The following is a 12,243-nucleotide window of genomic DNA, read 5'->3' on the forward strand; positions in this document are numbered from 1 at the left end:
CCGTTTTTAGTCTCTCTTTTCGTCGTGGATATCGAAGAAGCGCGTAAAAGAAAATCCCGCTAAAACTCTCTCCGTGCCGGAAAGTGTGTATCCGTTGAAATTTTGGAAGCACGTACACCCGCTTTCACGCTTTACATCGAAACGGTATAAGCACGTAAACCACACACGCTCCGTATTGAACCTCCACAATATCGGTGTTCTTTCCGCCTTTTTCATAAATACCATTTTTTTGTGATGAACCAATATCAGCTTAAACGTTCCCTTTTTTTATTTGGTTCTTCTCTCATGTGTTTTTCAGTCATATTAAATTTTTGTTCCTCCAAACTCTCTCTTCTATTCTCTCCTTTCAACTCTCTTTGGTATTTTATTTAAGACACACCGATAAAGGTTAGCGCGTACAAGTGGCGTGCTGAACGTACCGTGATAGCGCGTACAACGGACATGCTGTTCGAAAAAAACAAATCGGAGCAAGCACGTGCACAGAGAATTTTAGCTCGCGCTGGGCACATCGATTCTTACAAATCCACCCAAATTTTTATTTTCTCTCTCTCAAAATTTCGTGTCATAGTTACGATACACCGTAATAATATTTTTTGTACGTATAAGCGAAAACTCGATGTAATATCGAGAAATCACCCGTACCGAAAACTCTTCACTTTGGAAGAAGTTTCCATTTCAGAAACCGTTTTTACGAGTCATAGTTACATATTATTTCGTTTCAATATCTCTGCGCTGTACGTATAGTGAAGCATTTATTTAATATTTTACTTCATCGTACCGAAAAACTCTCCGCGAAGAAGAAGTTTTCTCGCGCATCGAGAAAATATTTAGGCGTTCGAGACGCACAAAACATTAAGGGGACGTAATATCATTTCTGAATTTCGGAATAAATATTCCGTTTCAAAATTTTTTAGCCTCTCGACTGAAGGCGTTGTAACGAACAAGTTCGTTCAACACCACTATCTAATTCATTTTTAAAATAAATTTTATAAAACCTTTTTTGGCCCGTTTTAGAACGGTCGGTTTTATTCTATCCCTTTTTAATTTTTAGTAGCCTGTGCCGCTTGAGTCAGTACAACGTACACACCAAAGTGCATACGAGTCACCAGCCTCATGTTAAAGGTTCGTCGCATATGTGCCATTTGGTCTTAGACGCCGACACGCGACAATGCAGTGTGGAGAAAATCCTGCATCGATACCGAGAACACGAACAGTCGAGGCAACACGAAGTTACGCACGAGGAGCGGTGGACTAGTTCTCAACCGAGGTCATAGAATAGCCACGCGCCCGACTCTGTTCCGTCTGGTACGATCGGACCGAACGTCTCCTTATAGGTACCGAACGGCCGGCCGGATGGTCGGCGACGCCGGCCGTTACGCACGGGCGCTTACGATGCTAACGCGCGATCCGAACGTGCCAATTCGAAAGTGCGGTAAAACTTAGCGCGAAAAAATCGATTTTTCAAAAAGTTGTCAAACACGCTAAAAAGTATACGGACGATGTTTTAACAATTATTTTACGAAATTTAATGACAAAATTAATCGAAAAAAAATTTTTTTTCCTTTTCTCGCCAAAATAAATACCAAACGAATTTCTAACGTAATAAACGAGTAACAAATAACAGTATACGTCCAAATAACATACAAGAATCGAGAAAATATTTATATTTTTTCAAAAAATTGAGCAAAAATCTCTCCGCATAGTCGGTTCGGTGCCGAGTCCGAACGTACCAAAGTCCCTCCGGCATAGTCGGTTCGGTGAATCGACGACTAACAACCTATATAAAAAACGATTAAAACCTATAGAATAACGTATCACTAGAACATTTATACCATTTTGGCACGTTCGGATTCATAATTAACGAAATTATCGAAAATTTTTCATTGCGCATAGTCGGTTCGGTGAAAAGGTGACTGACAACCTATATTAAAAATGATTAAAACGTATAGAATAACGCACTACTAGAACATTTATACCATTTTGGCACGTTCGGATTCATAATTAACGAAATTATCCAAAATTTTTCGTTCCGCATAGTCGGTTCGGTGAAACGATGACTGACAACCTATATAAAAAACAATTAAAACCAATAGAATAACGTATTACTAGAACATTTATACAATTTTGGCACGTTCGGATTCATAAATAACAAAATTATTGAAAATTTTTCGTTCCGCATAGTCGGTTCGGTGGACCGTCTGATGCGAGACAATGTCCCACCGGCATAGTCGGTTCGGTGAATCGACGACTGACAACCTATATAAAAAACGATTAAAACCTATAGAATAACGTATCACTAGAACATTTATACCATTTTGGCACGTTCGGATTCATAATTAACGAAATTATCGAAAATTTTTCATTGCGCATAGTCGGTTCGGTGAAAAGGTGACTGACAACCTATATTAAAAATGATTAAAACGTATAGAATAACGCACTACTAGAACATTTATACCATTTTGGCACGTTCGGATTCATAATTAACGAAATTATCCAAAATTTTTCGTTCCGCATAGTCGGTTCGGTGAAACGATGACTGACAACCTATATAAAAAACGATTAAAACCAATAGAATAACGTATTACTAGAACATTTATACAATTTTGGCACGTTCGGATTCATAAATAACAAAATTATTGACAATTTTTCGTTCCGCATAGTCGGTTCGGTGGACCGTCTGATGCGAGACAATGTCCCACCGGCATAGTCGGTTCGGTGAATCGACGACTGACAACCTATATAAAAAACGATTAAAACCTATAGAATAACGTATCACTAGAACATTTATACCATTTTGGCACGTTCGGATTCATAATTGACGAAATTATCGAAAATTTTTCATTGCGCAGAGTCGGTTCGGTGAAAAGGTGACTGACAACCTATATTAGAAATGATTAAAACGTATAGAATAACGCATTACTAGAACATTTATACTATTTTGGCACGTTCGGATTCATAATTAACGAAATTATCTAAAATTTTTCGTTCCGCATAGTCGGTTCGGTGAAACGATGACTGACAACCTATATTAATAACGATTAAAACCTATAGAATAACGTATTATTAGAACGTTTATACAATTTTGGCACGTTCGGATTCATAAATAACAAAATTATTGAAAATTTTTCGTTCCGCATAGTCGGTTCGGTAGGCCGTCCGACCGGGACCAAGTCCGTTCGGCATAGTCGGTTCGGTGAAACGATGACTGACAACCTATACTAAGAACGATTGAAACCAATAGAATAACGCATTACTAGAACATTTATACCATTTTGACACGTTCGGATTCATAATTAACGAAATTATCGAAAATTTTTCATTACGCATAGTCGGTTCGGTGAAAAGGTGACTGACAACCTATATTAAAAATGATTAAAACGTATAGAATAACGCACTACTAGAACATTTATACCATTTTGGCACGTTCGGATTCATAATTAACGAAATTATCCAAAATTTTTCGTTCCGCATAGTCGGTTCGGTGAAACGATGACTGACAACCTATATAAAAAACAATTAAAACCAATAGAATAACGTATTACTAGAACATTTATACAATTTTGGCACGTTCGGATTCATAAATAACAAAATTATTGAAAATTTTTCGTTCCGCATAGTCGGTTCGGTGGACCGTCTGATGCGAGACAATGTCCCACCGGCATAGTCGGTTCGGTGAATCGACGACTGACAACCTATATAAAAAACGATTAAAACCTATAGAATAACGTATCACTAGAACATTTATACCATTTTGGCACGTTCGGATTCATAATTAACGAAATTATCGAAAATTTTTCATTGCGCATAGTCGGTTCGGTGAAAAGGTGACTGACAACCTATATTAAAAATGATTAAAACGTATAGAATAACGCACTACTAGAACATTTATACCATTTTGGCACGTTCGGATTCATAATTAACGAAATTATCCAAAATTTTTCGTTCCGCATAGTCGGTTCGGTGAAACGATGACTGACAACCTATATAAAAAACGATTAAAACCAATAGAATAACGTATTACTAGAACATTTATACAATTTTGGCACGTTCGGATTCATAAATAACAAAATTATTGACAATTTTTCGTTCCGCATAGTCGGTTCGGTGGACCGTCTGATGCGAGACAATGTCCCACCGGCATAGTCGGTTCGGTGAATCGACGACTGACAACCTATATAAAAAACGATTAAAACCTATAGAATAACGTATCACTAGAACATTTATACCATTTTGGCACGTTCGGATTCATAATTGACGAAATTATCGAAAATTTTTCATTGCGCAGAGTCGGTTCGGTGAAAAGGTGACTGACAACCTATATTAGAAATGATTAAAACGTATAGAATAACGCATTACTAGAACATTTATACTATTTTGGCACGTTCGGATTCATAATTAACGAAATTATCTAAAATTTTTCGTTCCGCATAGTCGGTTCGGTGAAACGATGACTGACAACCTATATTAATAACGATTAAAACCTATAGAATAACGTATTATTAGAACGTTTATACAATTTTGGCACGTTCGGATTCATAAATAACAAAATTATTGAAAATTTTTCGTTCCGCATAGTCGGTTCGGTAGGCCGTCCGACCGGGACCAAGTCCGTTCGGCATAGTCGGTTCGGTGAAACGATGACTGACAACCTATACTAAGAACGATTGAAACCAATAGAATAACGCATTACTAGAACATTTATACCATTTTGACACGTTCGGATTCATAATTAACGAAATTATCGAAAATTTTTCATTACGCATAGTCGGTTCGGTGAAAAGGTGACTGACAACCTATATTAAAAATGATTAAAACGTATAGAATAACGCACTACTAGAACATTTATACCATTTTGGCACGTTCGGATTCATAATTAACGAAATTATCCAAAATTTTTCGTTCCGCATAGTCGGTTCGGTGAAACGATGACTGACAACCTATATAAAAAACGATTAAAACCAATAGAATAACGTATTACTAGAACATTTATACAATTTTGGCACGTTCGGATTCATAAATAACAAAATTATTGAAAATTTTTCGTTCCGCATAGTCGGTTCGGTGGACCGTCCGATGCGAGACAATGTCCCACCGGCATAGTCGGTTCGGTGAATCGACGACCGACAACCTATATAAAAAACGATTAAAACCTATAGAATAACGTATCACTAGACCATTTATACCATTTTAGCACGTTCCTATTCATGATTAACGAAATTATCGAAAATTTTTCATTGCGCATAGTCGGTTCGGTGAAACGGTGACTGACAACCTATATTAAAAATGATTATAACGTATAGAATAACGTATCACTAGAACATTTATACAATGTTGGCACGTTCGGATTCATAAATAACAAAATTATTGAAAATTTTTCATTACGCATAGTCGGTTCGGTGAAACGGTGACTGACAACCTATATTAAAAATGATTAAAACGTAAGGAATAACGCATTACTAGACCATTTATACCATTTTGCCACGTTCGGATTCATAATTAACGAAGTTATCTAAAATTTTTCGTTCCGCATAGTCGGTTCGGTGAAACGATGATTGACAACCTATATATAAAACGATTAAAACCAATAGAATAACGTATTACTAGAACATTTATACAATTTTGGCACGTTCGGATTCATAAATAACAAAATTATTGAAAATTTTTCGTTCCGCATAGTCGGTTCGGTGGACCGTCCGATGCGAGACAATGTCCCACCGGCATTGTCGGTTCGGTGAATCGACGACCGACAACCTATATAAAAAACGATTAAAACCTATAGAATAACGTATCACTAGACCATTTATACCATTTTAGCACGTTCCTATTCATGATTAACGAAATTATCGAAAATTTTTCATTGCGCATAGTCGGTTCGGTGAAACGGTGACTGACAACCTATATTAAAAATGATTATAACGTATAGAATAACGTATCACTAGAACATTTATACAATGTTGGCACGTTCGGATTCATAAATAACAAAATTATTGAAAATTTTTCGTTCCGCATAGTCGGTTCGGTAGGCCGTCCGACCGGGACCAAGTCCTTCCGGCATAGTCGGTTCGGTGAAACGATGACTGACAACCTATATTAAAAACGATTAAAACCTATAGAATAACGTATTACTGGAACATTTATACAATTTTTGCACGTTCGGATTCATAAATAACAAAATTATTGAAAATTATTCGTTCCGCATAGTCGGTTCGGTGAAACGATGACTGACAACCTATATTAAAAACGATTAAAACCTATAGAATAACGTATTACTGGAACATTTATACAATTTTTGCACGTTCGGATTCATAAATAACAAAATTATTGAAAATTATTCGTTCCGCATAGTCGGTTCGGTGGGCCGTCCGAGCACGACCAAGTCCGTCCGGCATAGTCGGTTCGGTGAAACGATGACTGACAACCTATACTAAGAACGATTAAAACCAATAGAATAACGTATTACTAGAACGTTTATACAACTTTGGCACGTTCGGATTCATAAATAACAAAATTATTGAGAATTATTCGTTCCGCATAGTCGGTTCGGTGAAACGATGATTGACAACCTGTATAAAAATTGTTCATAACCGATAAAGTAACGTATTTCTAGCACCGATATACCGTTTCGGCACTTTCGGATACATAATTAACGAAATTATCGAAAATTTTTCATTCCGCATACTCGGTTCGGTGAAACGATGACTGACAACCTATAATAAAAACGATTAAAACCTATCGAATATCGTATGGCTAGAAGTTTTATACCGCTTTGACACGTTCGGATTAATAAATAACAAAATTATTGAAAATTTTTCGTTCCGCATAGTCGGTTCGGTGGGCCGTCCGAGCACGACCAAGTCCTTCCGGCATAGTCGGTTCGGTGAAACGATGACTGACAACCTATACTAAGAACGATTAAAACCAATAGAATAACGTATTACTAGAACGTTTATACAACTTTGGCACGTTCGGATTCATAAATAACAAAATTATTGAGAATTATTCGTTCCGCATAGTCGGTTCGGTGAAACGATGATTGACAACCTGTATAAAAATTGTTCATAACCGATAAAGTAACGTATTTCTAGCACCGATATACCGTTTCGGCACTTTCGGATACATAATTAACGAAATTATCGAAAATTTTTCATTCCGCATACTCGGTTCGGTGAAACGATGACTGACAACCTATAATAAAAACGATTAAAACCTATCGAATATCGTATGGCTAGAAGTTTTATACCGCTTTGACACGTTCGGATTAATAAATAACAAAATTATTGAAAATTTTTCGTTCCGCATAGTCGGTTCGGTGGGCCGTCCGAGCACGACCAAGTCCTTCCGGCATAGTCGGTTCGGTGAAACGATGACTGACAACATATATAAAAAACGATCAAAACCTATAGAATAACGTATTGCTAGAACATTTATACCACTTTGGCACGTTCGGATTCATTATTAACGTAATTATCGAAATTTTTTCATTCCGCATAGTCGGTTCGGTGAAACGATGATTGACAACCTATATAAAAATTGCTCAAAACCAATAAAGTAACGTATATCTAGCACCGCTATACCGTTTCGGCACGTTCGGATTCATAAATGTCGAAATTAACGGAGAAACATCGTTCCGCATAGTCGGTTCGGTGAACCGATGACTGACAACGCATATAAAAAACACTTAGAATCGATGCCGTAGCCGATTTCTATTGCCGCTAGAACGTTTTGGTACGTCCGAATTCAATATCGTAGAAATTATCCACGAAACTCTGTTCCGCATAGTCGGTTCGGTGGACCGTCCGAGTGCGACCAAGTCCCTCCGGCATAGTCGGTTCGGTGGATCGGCTACTGACAACCTATTGAATTATTGCTTAGAATAGATAAAGTAACGTATTTCTAGTGTCCCTATACCGTTTTGGCACGTTCGGATGCACTATTGTAGATATTATCGATAAAACTCCGTTCCGCTTAGTCGGTTCGGTGAACCGATGACCGACAACGCATAGAAAAATCACTCAGTATCAATACTGTAACAGATTTCTATTACCGCCATAACGTTTTTGTACGTTCGAATTCAAAATGGTAGAAATTATCGACGAAACTCCGTTCCGCTTAGTCGGTTCGGTACGGAGCGCAACCGCGACGATGTCCCCCCGGCATAGTCGGTTCGGTGGATCGGCTACTGACAACCTATTGAATTAATGCTCAGAATCGATGCAGTAACGTATTTCTAGCATTCCTATACCGTTTTGCCACGTTCGGATCCACTATTGTACATATTATCGACAAAACTCCGTTCCGCTTAGTCGGTTCGGTGAACCGATGACCGACAACGCATAGAAAAATCACTCAGTATCGATACTGTAACGGATTTCTATTACCGCCATAACGTTTTTGTACGTTCGAATTCAAAATGGTAGAAATTATCGACGAAACTCCGTTCCGCTTAGTCGGTTCGGTACGGAGCGCAACCGCGACGATGTCCCCCCGGCATAGTCGGTTCGGTGGATCGGCTACTGACAACCTATTGAATTAATGCTCAGAATCGATGCAGTAACGTATTTCTAGCATTCCTATACCGTTTTGGCACGTTCGGATCCACTATTGTACATATTATCGACAAAACTCCGTTCCGCTTAGTCGGTTCGGTGAACCGATGACCGACAACGCATAGAAAAATCACTCAGTATCGATACTGTAACGGATTTCTATTACCGCCATAACGTTTTTGTACGTTCGAATTCAAAATGGTAGAAATTATCGACGAAACTCCGTTCCGCTTAGTCGGTTCGGTACGGAGCGCAACCGCGACTATGTCCCCCCGGCATAGTCGGTTCGGTGGATCGGCTACTGACAACCTATTGAATTAATGCTTAGAATAGATAAAGTAACGTATTTCTAGCATTCCTGTACCAGTTTGGCACGTTCGGGTGCGCAATTGTTCGAGTTATCGACGAAACTCCGTTCCGCATAGTCGGTTCGGTGCGTCGTTTACATTTTCTAAGTCCTGGCCGCGTATTGCTTTCTCATTTCCAAAGTCCTGGCCGCGTATTGCTTTCTCATTTCCATAGTCCTGGCCGCGTATTGCTTTCTCATTTCCATAGTCCTGGCCGCGTATTGCTTTCTCATTTCCAAAGTCCTGGCCGCGTATTGCTTTCTCATTTCCAAAGTCCTGGCCGCGTATTGCTTTCTCATTTTCAATGTCCTGGCCGCGTATTGCTTTCCGTCTTTCTAACATCCGACCGTGTAGTACTTAGCATTTTCGAAGTCTCAGCCGCGTTATGAGATTTATTTTTTTAAGTCCGCCGGCGCTCATGGCTTTATTTTTTTCTCTACGCGCGCGCGCGTGCCTTTCTATTTTTTTTCTAAGTCCAACGGCGTATTGCTTTCAAAAAATTTTCTTCGCGCTTCGCGCGAACGAGGAACAAAAAAAAAATTTTTTTTTCCTCTCCTCTCACTTACTTTCCTTGCCTTTCCCCCCCTTCTTCACCCTTTTCTTCACACTTTCGCTCTCTATATAATATATATATTATTATGTCTAATAATATAATCAACTATTATTTATTATATTAATATTATAATATAATATAATTTATAAGTGTGATGTTAAAACCTCATTCACACTCTCAAACTTATAATTAATTTGATCTCTCCAACACTTTTATTAGGGGCCTTTCTCCTCAAATCGTAATGTTCCACTGTAACATCGTGGACATAGATACTGAGGATAGACCACGGAGAGATCATATATTTCTGACACTTCTTGTATTAGAAACTTTGCGTTTCGTTGCTTTCGCAGATGTTCGTCCACATCTTGTTGTGCGAGTCGCATATCTCAACCTTCGTTCTTTAATTCTCACAAAGTTGTACGAAGTCGCGAAATAAACATGTATCTCGCATTCGTACGAGAGGTGTCTGGCCTTCCTCAGAACACCTCTCTCTTTATTAGTACGATCTAAGTATATATCTCGTGTGTCTCGTGCCGAAGTCCAGAAAAATTTCTATAAACTTTGGCCTTTTTTCCATACGGCAGACACATTTTTGCTTAGGACACCTCTATTTTGCTTTGCAAAATTTTATATAACTTTATTTTGGGGACGTAATCTTAGCATGTATTATTCGATGCATTTTAACATCAGTTACTTCTCGTCATTCGCCACAGTTCTGCTTTTTACCACACTTTGGGTCCTTTTCAACCCGCGGTAACATTTGGCGGAGAGCGACGCTGCCCCATCGTCCGGCATGTTCGGACCGTCGTCTCCCATATAGATACCGAACGGCCGTCCAAATGGTCGGCGACGCCGGCTCTTACGCACTGAACCTTATAGTGAAAAAGTGCGATTTTTGCTCAACTTTTCAAAAGTCGATTTTTACTTTAAAAATTTTACGAACTTCCCAACTTACGTTGTCGTTCGTCATATTTCCATGCACCACCAATTGCCATTTCATATCATTTCTCATGGTACGAAAGTATCGAAGTAAAAATACTTAGTCTTTCGTACGAGAGAAATTTTGCCTTAGGACACCTTCAGTTCGTGTAAAATTTCATTAATTTTACTTTGAACATAATTCTAGTTTATGTCAGATCGATGCATTTTAGCAACGATTATTCGTACTTGCCAAAGTTCCGCTTATACGTATATTGGGTCTGTTTGACCCGCGGTAACTTATGGCGGAGAACGACGCTGCCCCATCGTCCGGTATGTTCGGACCGTCGTCTCCCATATAGATACCGAACGGCCGTCCAAATGGTCGGCGACGCCGGCTCTTACGCACTGAACCTTATAGTGAAAAAGTGCGATTTTTGCTCAACTTTTCAAAAGTCGATTTTTACTTTAAAAATTTTACGAACTTCCCAACTTACGTTGTCGTTCGTCATATTTCCATGCACCACCAATTGCCATTTCATATCATTTCTCATGGTACGAAAGTATCGAAGTAAAAATACTTAGTCTTTCGTACGAGAGAAATTTTGCCTTAGGACACCTTCAGTTCGTGTAAAATTTCATTAATTTTACTTTGAACATAATTCTAGTTTATGTCAGATCGATGCATTTTAGCAACGATTATTCGTACTTGCCAAAGTTCCGCTTATACGTATATTGGGTCTGTTTGACCCGCGGTAACTTATGGCGGAGAACGACGCTGCCCCATCGTCCGGTATGTTCGGACCGTCGTCTCCCATATAGATACCGAACGGCCGTCCAAATGGTCGGCGACGCCGGCTCTTACGCACTGAACCTTATAGTGAAAAAGTGCGATTTTTGCTCAACTTTTCAAAAGTCGATTTTTACTTTAAAAATTTTACGAACTTCCCAACTTACGTTGTCGTTCGTCATATTTCCATGCACCACCAATTGCCATTTCATATCATCTCTCATGGTACGAAAGTATCGAAGTAAAAATACTTAGTCTTTCGTACGAGAGAAATTTTGCCTTAGGACACCTTCAGTTCGTGTAAAATTTCATTAATTTTACTTTGAACATAATTCTAGTTTATGTCAGATCGATGCATTTTAGCAACGATTATTCGTACTTGCCAAAGTTCCGCTTATACGTATATTGGGTCTTTTTGACCCGCGGTAACTTTTGGCGGAGAACGACGCTGCCCCATCGTCCGGTATGTTCGGACCGTCGTCTCCCATATAGATACCGAACGGCCGTCCAAATGGTCGGCGACGCCGGCTCTTACGCACTGAACCTTATAGTGAAAAAGTGCGATTTTTGCTCAACTTTTCAAAAGTCGATTTTTACTTTAAAAATTTTACGAACTTCCCAACTTACGTTGTCGTTCGTCATATTTCCATGCACCACCAATTGCCATTTCATATCATCTCTCATGGTACGAAAGTATCGAAGTAAAAATACTTAGTCTTTCGTACGAGAGAAATTTTGCCTTAGGACACCTTCAGTTCGTGTAAAATTTCATTAATTTTACTTTGAACATAATTCTAGTTTATGTCAGATCGATGCATTTTAGCAACGATTATTCGTACTTGCCAAAGTTCCGCTTATACGTATATTGGGTCTTTTTGACCCGCGGTAACTTTTGGCGGAGAACGACGCTGCCCCATCGTCCGGTATGTTCGGACCGTCGTCTCCCATACAGGTACCGAACGGCCGGCCGGATGGTCGGCGACGCCGGCCATTACGCACGGGCGCTTACGATGCTAACGCGCGATCCGAACGTGCCAATTCGAAAGTGCGGTAAAACTTAGCGTGAAAAAATCGATTTTCCAAAAAGTT

The sequence above is a fragment of the Megachile rotundata genome, unplaced genomic scaffold, assembly GCF_050947335.1.
Source record: "Megachile rotundata isolate GNS110a unplaced genomic scaffold, iyMegRotu1 scaffold1113, whole genome shotgun sequence".
Taxonomy (NCBI): Eukaryota; Metazoa; Arthropoda; class Insecta; order Hymenoptera; family Megachilidae; genus Megachile; species Megachile rotundata.